This window comes from Cyanistes caeruleus, chromosome Z (assembly GCF_971803275.1).
Source record: "Cyanistes caeruleus chromosome Z, bCyaCae1.hap1.1, whole genome shotgun sequence".
NCBI lineage: Eukaryota > Metazoa > Chordata > Aves > Passeriformes > Paridae > Cyanistes > Cyanistes caeruleus.
In genome coordinates, this window is record NC_141732.1 from 12608106 (window position 1) to 12621391 (window position 13286).

Genomic DNA, 13286 nt, shown 5'->3' on the forward strand with positions numbered 1-13286 from the left:
GGAATGGTACGTCATTACACTGCCCCTGAAAATCAGCTCTGCCTCTTGCACCAGAGTGAGGCATCTATTGGCAGAAGAAAACCCCCACACTGCAATTATTAATAATGTCAATGTTTAAATAATCATCTCTAATTGTGTACATTAACATCTCATGGGCATAAATGAAGTATATAACCCCATTTCCTGCTAATGTTTCATATTTGTTCTTTATGTGGTCTTATTTCCACATAAGATATTAATTAAATTAAGAGTGATTTGTTTCATTTTGAGGGAGTCTAGGGGACCCTAAGAAAAACAGGAGGTAAGAAGGGGAGAAAAATAATGGAGAAAAAATTAACTTCAAAACCCTTTACACTACTCTGAATGTGATAAAACACCTGTCAAGTATCTGAAGACTCATGAGTATGATTGAATGCAGATCAAAAAAAGAAAATCTGAATTTTCAGAGTTCTTAGTTGCACTGTGCAATTAGTTATCCACCATCTGTAGAGCATCAGGGTGGGCCCATTACTTGATGTGCCAGGCCCTGACCCTTTTATGGGTGATCATCCTGGCACTCATCATATAAGATCAAGTGCTTATAACATTAGGCTGGTAATAGTGGAGAGGTTTTGGGGGGCAGGACATTCACGCAATGAGAAAGTAAGAATCTTAGTGCTGACTTGGCATCAGAAATGAGCAGATGTTTGGATCCATGGGTGAAGCTGTCTCCTACAGGCATTGGCCCCATCTCTCTGCAATCACAACAGATTTGCATCTGGTCTGACAGTCTTTCTGGAAGTGTGATACAGAGCAGAGAGCTAACCTCGATTCTAAAGGCGTTTGGAGGCATAGGTGAATGAGTCATGAAGGAAATCACATTTCTCACTAAATGGCCAGATTTTGCATGTGTCCATTCATACCTGCTATTATGTTCTCATTTTAATGGTGTTGTCACAATTACATTATAAATGGTTTGTTTTGTCTTGATGTTCTACTGAAATTTAAGGTGAAACGACTTGGGAATCTAAGTTGGTCTGCTTCTATTCAGTACTTGATTCACTTCCAGGTTTTTCTGTTCATATTCAGAACAGCAGAGGAAAAAGCAGTGCTATAGTTACTAATTTTTCAAGACCTGCAACTTACACAACATACATAGTTTTCTTCTGAAGCTGTAAGATTACCAGGAGAAATTACAAGAGAGATGGTAAACTCTTCTGCATGCACAAAAAGCAAGTAGATTTAAAAGCAAATAGATTTCATTGAGCTGACAAAAGTATGCAGGAATATGAAGAATTTAGTAATGGTCTTAAACACACTCTAGTTCATGTGAGTCTCATTTACCTCCAGAGTTTCTTTGGTTTAGGCTATCCAGGTAGATTTCAAAGGCTATGTCTTTGGGTTAACAAAAAATGATATATATGACTGGATCTTTTGGTCATCCACTTACTCCAGTAACAAAGACCAGTACCAAAAATCACTCATGGTGGATGCTAAAGGAGAAACATATTTTATATTTCTATCACAGTCCTAGATTGGTTCTGTGTGGAGGCATCTCACATTGACACATATGGATAAACCAACATACTGGGCCAAAATTAGCAAGACTGTTTCTTGTGTTAGCTTTCAGCCTTGCTCACTTCCCTTATATCCCTTCCCTCTCCTCATCTTTCCACAGTAACATCCATTCCGTTTTCTCTGTGCTGATGCCAGGATGGGTTCACTGTGTGCATGGCTCTTGTTGGTGTGTGCCACAGTATCTTGAATGGTATTTACTGGTAGCTCATGAGAGAAAAGCTGGAGGTCTGTGTTAGACATCTAGCTCTGTCCTACCACTTTGATTACAGCAGCAGAACAGTCAGGTTACTGAACCTGTTACATAATTGTGTATTAATTATAAAATTCAGGATGCTGAGTAAGCCTCCTAAGAAGAAAGTGCAGTAATTTATCAATATATTTTACTATGACCATTTCTTTTGTTTACTTTCTTGCATTTCTTTCCCACCTCTTCCTTCCACAGTCTCATCATTGAGACCTAATTGCAGGAGGATGAATTGAAATAGGCATGTATGCTCACAGCACTTTAAACCTTTCTCTTCAGATGTCTTGTAAATGCAAAGTATTAACTCCTGTTGAAAGAGTTTCCATCACCAGACAATGTCCATTAAATACATGAAAATTACTTGGATAATATTCTGGTATCGAATACAGTATCTTATTCCCTGACCTTTCAAAAAATGCCGTCTCAGAGCCATGTCTTATTAAAGGCAAGTTATGCCCCAGTATAAAGGATAAACCTTTTTTTTCATCAGGAGGCTACCTGTTTGCTTTGTACTTTTTATGTTATTTCTAACATGGAAAGCATTCTCTTACACTGGTTCTTCATTTTTGTAAGTCCCTATCAAATATATAGGAGTTTGTGGTACCTGAAAGCTACATCATGGGAGACAGATTTGTTTTTCTCCATTTCTGTAAGAGCAGAAGGCTGACAGCTGACTACTCGCGTTAAGGCACACTTTAGCTTTGGACACTAACTGAATAACACCAAGTCTTACAAACTAGAGATTAATAAAACTCTGTTGGTAACCTTTTTATAATGTATGAATTTTAAATATGAAATCTAGGTCTTATGCCGCAAATAGAAAACATTAAAATACAGTAGAAAACACTAAAGTATAGTAAAACACACTACAAGAAATATATGGAAATATATTTTCTGTAACGCTGGAAAAAACTTAGAAAATGTGATGTTGATTCCTACAGTCCATAATTTATCAAATAATCGGAAAAATAAGGAAGTCAGATGTACTGTTACACAATTCACTCAGCTGCACTTTTCATCTTCAGCAAGTAATATGACAGCTGGCTAGAGCAGTTTGTGCCTCAGTAGAGTAAATGGAAGGGTAAAATTGCATTCACGGGGAAAAGGCATGGGGCAGGCACACGTGTGTTTGTACACGACAGACACACACACACATGTAGTATCAGATGTGTTACACTGTCATCTGAAGGAATGAGACAAAAATGCAAAGCTGTCTTGAAGAGCAGAATCTAATTGGGTTATTTGATCTGGCTTTTCTGTCTTTACCATGAGGTAACACAGATAAAGACCTGTTAAGCCACTGACTCCTGGCTTAATGAGATCTGTGCTCTAGGAGAAAGCCCAAAACACCATCTGGCTGGCTCTCAGCAGTATAGAAAAAGTCAACCACTCTACCAGAGGAAACATAGGATTAAATTGAAACAGCTGAGACAGAAGAAAAAGAAGGAAAAGACAATGCGCATTGCAAATAAAATTGTTGTCAGTGTCCTGCTGATATATTGAAGTATTCTACCAGATGCTTTCAAAGAAATAATGAAAAATTCAAAATAATAATACTTCATCAGACAGACACCATAATCACATTTCTATTAGAAAGAAATTAATATTTTAAAAGAAATCATTGAAAACAACCCTCAGCAGCTCATGTAGTCTGAAAAAAAAACTGGTCTTTTTGCTATTCTTGGCAGCCTCTGGCAGGTCAGTGCAGACAATTCTGAGTCCTGGCTGCCCTCCATGGAATCTTGTTTTCCAGCGCACATTCCACTGATAAATGCTTCCGTGTTGAAATGAAAGCCATTACATGGAAGCTAAGACGTCACTGGTGGCTTATTGTCACAGCTTTTCTTCTGCCCAGGAAAAGTGATTATAGAGTGCCAATATTAATGTAATAAAAAATAGAACTTCTTTTAGTAAAACTAGATAAAGTAGAATTTAAAAAATATTGCTATACACTGAGGTGGAGATAAAGGAGGAAAAGTGGGATTCTGTAGAACAACTCTGTGGGGTTTTGGTTTTGTGGAGTTTGGAATGGATGTTGCTGCAAGGCTCCGATAGTCTTCAGTGGTCCCCAAACTAGCTATAGCAGTCCAGCTCTCCCAGGAGATGGTAGAGCCCCAGGCTCATAGGAAGCCACATCCCTACACCAGAATGTCCTAATAAACAAACAGCCCAGGCTTGCTCAGACAGTGGTGTGACTGGATTTGTGTCTTTTTAGGTGAGAAGCCATAAGAAAGAGTCACACTGGAAGGCAGAATTAATGAAAGTGTGGGAATCTGATGGTGTTTCTACTTCCATAGAAATTAAACTTCCATAATCCCTTAAATGCTTTATTTCTTGGTGACCAATGCAGCAATTTGTAATGTGGTGCACTTAGCCAGTCTGCTTAAGGAAGGAAATGTGTTGTGGTAAAGGCACTTAACTAGCTTTCCATTTCTAGGTCTACTAAAAAAATACCTGTGTGACCCTGAGAAAGAATTTTCCTCCAGCAAGATTTGTCCTGCATCTTCCAGGTATATAATTAATTTGTAATACCAGGAGCAGAGCTTTGTGAATGGTACTGTTAGTACTCAGGTCAGCAGTATTTATTGCCTCAGAATATTAGGTGGATGATTTTATGCAAAATCACGAAAACCTCTGCCTAGCCAAACAAACCTACCCCACAAGAAAGAAAAAAAAAATCAAAGAAAAAAATCTCCCCTCCCCCACCAAACCCCAAAGTAACATCCCAAAACAAAACCAACCAACCAAAAAAAACCCCATAAAACAAAATGGGCACAAAGGAGAAAAGAAAAATACTATTTTTCTTGTTTGAAATTAGGTAACTTTTGAAAAGATCTTCTTTCCAAAGTCCCAGAATTGTTTCTTTGTCTTCCATTTGCCTTTTCTTTATTTTTCTATCTTTTTTTTTTTTTTTCTCTTGTTTCCTAAGAGAAGAGAAGCTGCTTTCTCCCACAGTCTGTGCTCAACAATCCTGTCTAGTTTAGTTCCTACAATCACTTTAGTAGCAAGAAGTAGAGAAAAAGAGCTGGGTTTTTTTCGGTTCAATGTGGAAATATCAAACTGCTGTTACCCAAGCTACTGCTTCATGATTGAATTCATTGAGCCATATGAAGCAAATATTTAAAATGTCAAATCTCTACCACAGGACTGTGCCTGGAGACAGAGGGGGTGATATTTGTGCTGTTGTGCTCACGTTATCTGCCTAGGAAGAGGAATATAACCAGTGTCACATTTAAACTGATAAATACGATGATAAGAGGATAAAACATTCCTTAAGCACTGATAGCATGTATTTACTACTCCAATCCCATCATGGCTGTCACATCAAATAAAGGAAGCCGAGACAGAATAGTTACAGGGGATGGACTATGCAAGAAGATTAGACAAATGAAAGACTGGCATCCAACTATGTCCTTCAGGAATACAAATTTGCTCCTTAGACACAGGATTCTTCTTCCCCCTCTAAATGCATTCTGTAACACCTACAGCTTCTGTAAAAGACCCCTGCATAGGAAGATAAATCACAGCAGTCCCAGCAGCAGTAGAGCTGCAGTCGGCAGAACAAATCACAGTGGATTTCTTGAGGTAAATCTGCAAATAAAAGAGAGCTGTGCTCTTGTTTCCTTCTAGGCATTTACAAAACTCAATAGCACAAATATAAGCATCTAATATTTGAAACAGAAAATCACTCAGCTGATGGAGGGATCAGGAGCTAATGAAGCAGGAAAGCTACTAAGTGAAAATGAATAGAGCTTCACTGGCATTTGATTTATAATTTCACCCAACAGAGGTTATTACAAAGATACTTCATAAGAGATCTCTGCTTAGGGGGTATGCAGTTTCAGGAAGAGATTTGGTTTTGATATTTTCAGTCCAGAGGAGTATTTTTATTACCTGAAAGTTAAAAAATACATAGGATCAGTGTCTTTGCCAACATCTTGCTCAAAAAAGCAAGCAATCAAACTTGCTCCAAATCCTGTACAGGTCTTGATAACATAAAGCGCTTTGATGGTAATTTCTTCTCCAAATTATGAATGTATTTCACAAAGATTAAAAGCAACATTTCCCAAAGCTTATCTGAAGGTAAATAATCAGGGAGCCAGCTAGATGGGAATACAGAGACTTCAAAGAAGGTGAATTGGTACACTTTTATTACACATTTACTTGTGCTTGGGTATCCAGTCTGTAATTAGGATGACATTATATAAGAAGCATAGAGGCAGATTAATTGTTTTTCATATCTGTTGACCGAATGGTGATCAAAGGTGTGATGCACATGCTAGGTTAAAAAATTCTTTTATGTTTTTTTTGTTGCTTTTTGTTGGGTTTTTTTTGTTTGTTTAGTTTGTTTCTTGATGTTTTCTTTGTTTGGTTTTGGTTTTGTTTTGTTTTTCCTAAATGACAGAGCATTCTGGGTAAAGGAAAGTTGAGGGTTTGGGGTTCATTTTCCCCTCATAACTGATATTTCACCAGAAACAGTGTTTTGTAGAAACAAGTTTATAGCTTTCTCAAGTCAGGTCCACCAACCAGTTTGGAGTCCTGGAGCTGTGGCTGGGCAGTTCACTTCTCTCGTCTTGAGATGAAATGAATGTCTAGCAACAGCTCTCTTTGCCACCCTAGAAGAAATACAACAATATCTCACCTATGCTTTGTTCTCCATTTTTCTACTTGCCAAAAGAAAAAAAGAAAGGCCAAGCATAGGAAAATTTGGTGGAGAATGCTTTATGTACTGAGTCACAGACACCAATGCAAGTATTTTAGCTGTTTGGAGGCTACACACTCAGGCAGTAACAATGTAGGTCAACCAGAATGAAATGATTTTTTGCCAGAAGATGAAACCTTAGAAAGGTAAAGTTTGTGACATAATTTAAGATTTTTTTCCTCCTATAATTAGGATTTTTTTTCAGGAATGATGCAAGTTTTGATGATAGTTATCCAAGGTAAAAACATACAGACTAGGCAGCTGTTCCAGGAAAACCTTGTGATGGCAGAGGAAATGCACATACCCACCCCGAAACATTCACATTTCAACACACCCCTATGTGCTCCAGATATTAAAACTATCAAAATATTGTAAAACCTTTTGTGTTTTGAGAAATCCAAATTTGTACACTATGGTTAAGGGGATACCTTTCAAACATAGTTATAAATGATTATATTTTGCAACAGTTTTCTACTGTTGGAAAAAAAAAAAATACATTATATCCACACCTGACAAAAAAAGGCTGGCTACATTTCTAAGGAGAAGGGTGCTGAGAAGTCTGCCCTCTGACACAGCGGTAACTGCAACCACAATAGAATTCTTCCCAGGCCAGCACGTGAAATAAGTGAGCATTTAAATGTAATTTCTAATGCACACTTTTCAGCAGATGAAAACCATTATGCAGGCTAGCATGACTGCTAATCTTTTCCAAGCCTAGGGAAGCAGTGAGCATAAATCATCCATAAAATGCTTTGGCATAAGTTTGCAAGACAACTAAAAGACTATGTGTAATTTCAGCTTCAACTAACATCCTTGTCTTCTCTCCTTAATGCACTACAAAATAAAAATTGTAAGATAACATTTAGAGTACAATCACTTCTTAAAATTTAATTTAGAAATGGGAGAAACATTGATTTTAGAATTTTACAAATTAAAATAATATTTTACCTATGTTTATAACTCAATGTGGATCTTTTTAGACCTGTTTTAAAACATTTCATGCAGCAAAATGGTTGTAACATAGAATTTCAAAGACAAATTCAATGCCTAAGTGGTTTTGCAGGGCTAAATACTATGAATTTATTATTTTAATTAAATTTTTTATCTCATTATTCCAAACACACTTAAATTTGAGTGCTATGCATATATAGTACACTTGATAAATTTTTGACATCCCTTTTTTAAGCACAGCAGATATCCTTCATAAACTGTGTATGTTGCATTAGATATCTAATCTGATAAGAGTTTAATTACTTAGATAAGGGCAATTCTCTCCTTGCTTACAACTGTGTAACACTAAAGTGGTTTTATGTGTTATTATAGTCTTTAAATGCTAATTTCAAAATCTTTTTCCTCAGCACAGCTGTTGACTTGGGAAATACAGTAACATGGGTAGCCTATGTACCTAACCCTAAATCTAAACCCTAATGCTAATCCTAGAAACTCTCCTAGCAATAGAGCTTCTACTCTATTATAAATATTAAGTGGGGGCTGAGCAAGATTTTCAAACATCAGTTCTGGACCAAATTTAATGATTTTTTTGTGAAATAGATAGGTCCAGAAATCTAGCATATTAATTGGAAACATTCCCCACGTGTAATGTTAGACAAAATACATGAATGAGTCTCTTCTACGCTCTCCTAGTTTCCATCAGAAATATGTGACAGGAGCATGCCAAGCTTTTATATCAGGGTGCATTTGTGTAAGTGCTCATCTAGCTGTGGCTGCTCTGAGTCTTGCCCTGGGTAGCATTTTCTTTTGATAGAATAAATTAAACTTTAAATAATGCAGATCTATGTGTAAACCAAATATTTGAAATGTCTTTGTCCCTTGCTCAAGAGAGTCAGGTTAGCCTGCAGAAGTTGCTTATTTCCTTAATGTATCATATGCCTGAATCTTGATAAAAAGAAAAGTAAAGGTAGGATAGATAAAAGCACATGCTACTTTACATGGGACTAAAAACTTTTTCTTTAATCGTCTTTCAATCCACTATTTTTATGCTTTAACACAATAGAATTATAAGGAGAAAGACCACATCCACACTAAATAAGAGAAATCAAATGCATAGGATTCTTCCACACAGAGTGGCAAAGTGCTGACTGACATAACATTCCTTTTGCACAGCTAACTGTATCACAGACAGCAAGTAAGAAACATATGGATTTTCATGAAACTGAAATTTCATGAAACTGACTGAACTTCATCTAGAATGGCAAGCCTTAAAGTAAATAGACAAAGACAAATTAAACAGAAGAAAAAATATGTTCCTTTGGCAGAAAATCAAATTTATGAAAAAGCCAAGAACATCTTGAGAGCCAATTTCATGCTAATAAGCAAATGCTATTGAAGTATGAAGTTTTATAAAAGATTTTCAGAGAGGTACTTCATATATCTCATTGGATTTGGAAAGTAATTATTATTTATCCCCACTTCAGAGACAATGCAAATGAAGTCACAAAACTGCTTGTCCCCAGGACATGTTGGATAACAATAGTGTTGTTTAATCCTTTCTCTTCAAGGTTGCCATATACTACCCTTAAGTATGCTCTAGCTTGCAAAGTTCTGGTCAGAACAAAGATATTTTTTCTCCTGGGCATTTTTGAAAATTTGGTAAGTTTCTGTACTGAATTCTCTGTTTTTATTAAAGGCAATTCATGTCAGGAGTCTATCACCATACCAGCTACTCCACTCAGCTGTAAACCAGTGGTATATGTGGTATATGAGAATTATGATCCTGATACATACTCAGTGCATTTTATTGACTATTCTGGAAATCATATGCATTTCAGGAGCAAATTAGGACACAAGAGCAATCTGGGAACCTCTATCTGAGGTAGTAACCTGCTTTCCCAGAATCACTGGAGTTTGAAGGAGATGATGAGATCATCACTAAGTAAATCACTGAGTAAATTCAGCCTGTCCATTCCTTCCTTTGACCATGTCTCCTCTTGAGAAAGAATGCAACTTGGCTTCTGTTTTACCCAGGACAGGTATGTTTGAAAATTTGGTTATTTCATGAAGGAACAGTTGGTAAGTTTCTGGCAGTTGCATCACTTAAACTCATTCTTCCTTCCCTTTCCCCATCAATTTTAGTACAAAAGGGGAAGTGTTTTCTAATGTGTTCTTCATCTTTTCCCCTGGCCTGAACGTTGATCTCCTGTTGAGACATAACTGCTACATTCCTCTTCTGCAATGCTAACGGAAGAATTACTCAACTAGAAGCTCTCTGGAAAAATTCCAAAGGTGCTGTGAGGTAAGGTCTCATGCTCTGAAGCCACAAAATGGATTGCACAGGAAAAAAACTGAAACATAATTTCGTCTCATGCAGTTCTTGATTAATTGCAGTCTAGCTTACTATTGCACTAGTGACATCCTTAAGGGCTCTTGACTTAGAAATACAGCAGATGGCAAGAAGATGCTCACCTTCTCTGTACAATCAGTTAAAAACATAACATGTTTCTTCTATAAGGACTCCTTTTCAAACAGTGAAAAATAATTTATAGCAATTTGTCAATCCTTTCTGAGCTCCTGCTCTATGTCTTTCAGCAGCTGCAAATTGCTGCCACTCAAATTATTTCCTTCCTTTTTCATACCAAGATTGCAACAGGCTAGGTGATCAAAAAACAGAAATACTTCTGGGCCAATGTCATAGCCTCAGAGTAGGCATTTGACTCTTAAACATTGTTTTATGTAATGCAGAGACATCCATCTTAATTGCTATGTTTTTTTGCTGGGAAAGCATTTTGAAGTTCAGAATAAACTTTCCAGGGAATCAAAACTGGTTCTAGGAGTTAGTTAATTTTTTTTTTTTTTTACTGAAATGTAAGAATATTTATTATGCTTTAATTCCAGCTGAGAACTGAGCCTCAGGCAACCACTTGCTCACTCCCTCACAATTGGGGAAAGAATGAGAAAAATAAAAGTAAAAAAAACTCATGGGTTGAGATAAAGACAGATTAAGAGGTAAACCAAAAGCTACACAAGCAAATAAAGGAAAGCAATGAATTAATTCCCCTGTTCCCAGGGGCAGGCAGGTCTTCAGCTATCCCAAAGAAGGCAAGGCACCATCATGGGTAACAATGATTTGGGAAGACAAATGCCATCACTCCAAATGGTTCCCTTTTACTTCATCTTCCTCCAGATTCATGTACTGAGCATGACTCCATATGGTCTGGGATACCTTCATGGTCAGTGTCAGCTGTACTGGCTGTTTTTCTATCAATTCCTTGTGCACCCCCAGCCTGCTCACTGGTGGGGTGGGGTGAGAAGCAGAAATGGTCTTCACACTGTGCAAGTGTTGCTCAACAGTAACTAAAACATCTCTGTGTTATCAGCACTGGTTTTAGTACAAATCTAAAACAGAATCCTACACTAGGCGCAGTGAAGAAATTCAACTCCACAAGTATCTAAACCAGCTCAATATTTAAAGTCCTAAGTCCTGTTATATTAAATAGCTCTTTACTACACACAGTATAGAAAAAGATGGTGCATCTAGCAGGAACAAGCTTTCACAAGAATAATGGGAATTGTAAGAAATGCTAGAATTACAATGTTTTTCTATATTCACTGTGATATTGTCTTTATTGAGATGATCAGTTCTACTTACGCACATGATAAAATGTTGGAAAGTAGCAAAGTTGTTTATTTAGAGAAGTGGGAACACAGGCACTTATATGGATCTTTCTTTTCTTTGAAGAGTGGGAGAGCTCTTAGTACCATGAACAGCAGAATAACCTGAGTTGGAAGGGACTTCCAACTGAGGAGCATGGAACTTCTGACTTCACACAGAGGAAACTAAAATTTAAACTGTTGTCCAGTGTAGGGTTAGGAGGTTGACTTGGGGACATGACTATTTTCCTAGGAATATTGTTCAACTGCTTGACCAATCCTTCAGTAAAGAGCCTTTTCCTAATCCACAATCTGAACTTCCCCTGCTGCAGTTTTAAATCATTGCCATGGGTTCTTTCACTGGACACCAGAGAAGAGATCAGCAGCTCCCTTCCATTTATGCAGAAGGTTGTATTGGTTTGGCATGGCCTGGTTTTAGTAGCAGAGGGGACACAAAGACGGCTTCTGTGAGAAGCTGCCAGGAGTTTCCACCATGTCTGGCAGAGGCAATCCCTGATGTCTCTGAAGGTGGACATGCTGCTGGCCAAAGCTGGGCCAGTGAGAAAGACTGGTATCGCCTCTGTGGCAATCTATTTAAGAAGAAAATCAAAACAAATTCAGGTGGGCTTTTCTTCCAGTCAGAGAAAAGGAGGAGGTAAGAATACGTAAGAGAAACAAGGTGGAGACAGCGCGGTGAGTGGAGAAGCAGGGGCAGGAGGTGCTCCAGGCGCCGGAGCCGAGGTTCCCCTGCAGGCCGCGCTGATGACCGCGGTGAAGCAGCCGTGCCCCGCAGCCCATGGGGATCCCCGGGGAACGCAGAGATCCACCCGCAGCCCCTGGGGGAGGTGCCCACGCCGGAGCGGTGGGTGCCCGGAGGAGGCCGTGATGCAGTGGGAGAGGCGGAGGAGAGCGAGGGCCCTGCTTGCAGGCCGGAGCAGCCTGTCCTTGGAGGATGCGGCCCGTGGAGGAGAGAGCCCCGCTGCAGCAGTTTGGGGAGCGCTGTGCGGCCCTGGGGGCAGCTCCCGCTGCAGCAGCTGCGCTTTGGCTGCTGCTCTGAGAGCGGCCCCACGCCAGGGAAGTTCCCGGAGAGCTGTTCCCTCCGGCAGGGACCCCTCGGCCTCACGGGGGAAGGACTCCTCTCCCGGGGCAGTAGAAAAAAATCTCAGTGGTGAGCTGACCCCATGCCTGGTCTCCCTGCGTTGTCCATGGGAAGGATAGAGAGGTTGGGAGGAAAATGGTGGTTTAAGGGCTTATTTTACGTCTCGTTATCCTCCTCTGCTTCTGCTAGTAATAAATTCGCTTTGCAACTTAAGCTGAGCCTGGTTTTGCTCTTGAAGTGTTTTCTCCCGGAGCTTATCTCACTCATGATGCATTAGTTAATTTTTTCCCTCTCCACTGCCCAGCTGTAGAAGGAGAGGGCGAGTGAGCAATTCTCATGGGTGCCCTGCATTGGGCCAGTGTCAAACCATGACCAAGGTATAAAGAGAAATGAGGTCACCCCTCAGAGTCCTCCAGAAAAAAACTAGTATCTTTAGCTGCTCCCCGTAAGCCATGCTTTGTAGTCCTTTCAACACCCTTTTTTCCCTCCTTTGTACACATTTTGATACTTTTTTCTCCTTCTTATGTTTGTGGAGGGAAATCTACAGTGTTTGAGGTGAGGACACATCAGTGGTGGATGTAGTAGGACAATGGGTTTTGACTGGTCAGCTATGTTACGCTTAATGCCTCTCAGGGTACAGCTGGTCTTTTCATGGAAATTCTGTTTTTATCTCTTGTCCCCATTCACCTCAGAAATTGCTGCTTCTCTTCGGGGAATAAACAAAAAATGATGCTAAGATATCATAGCAGAACGTATCGATGACTGTACTCCACTTCTGTTCCTGCAGGCTTTGTCCTTCACATATATTCATAAGCTAGTCTGAAAATATCTTACCATTTATTTACAAATCAGATCTACAGTGCTTCAGGCCAAATGTTTTGTAACATCCACTGATAAAGTATAAAACCACCAGGAACCTGATTCAGTGATTCTCTGATCAGTGTCATCCCTTATAATAAATCCAGCCTTTGCAAGAGCCCAGAGATATCTGTAAATGTATGAGCAATGTGTTGCTACCAAGGGACCATTTGTTACCTGAGAGGCAGCAAAATGCTGAATTTGAAGAAGTTACATCC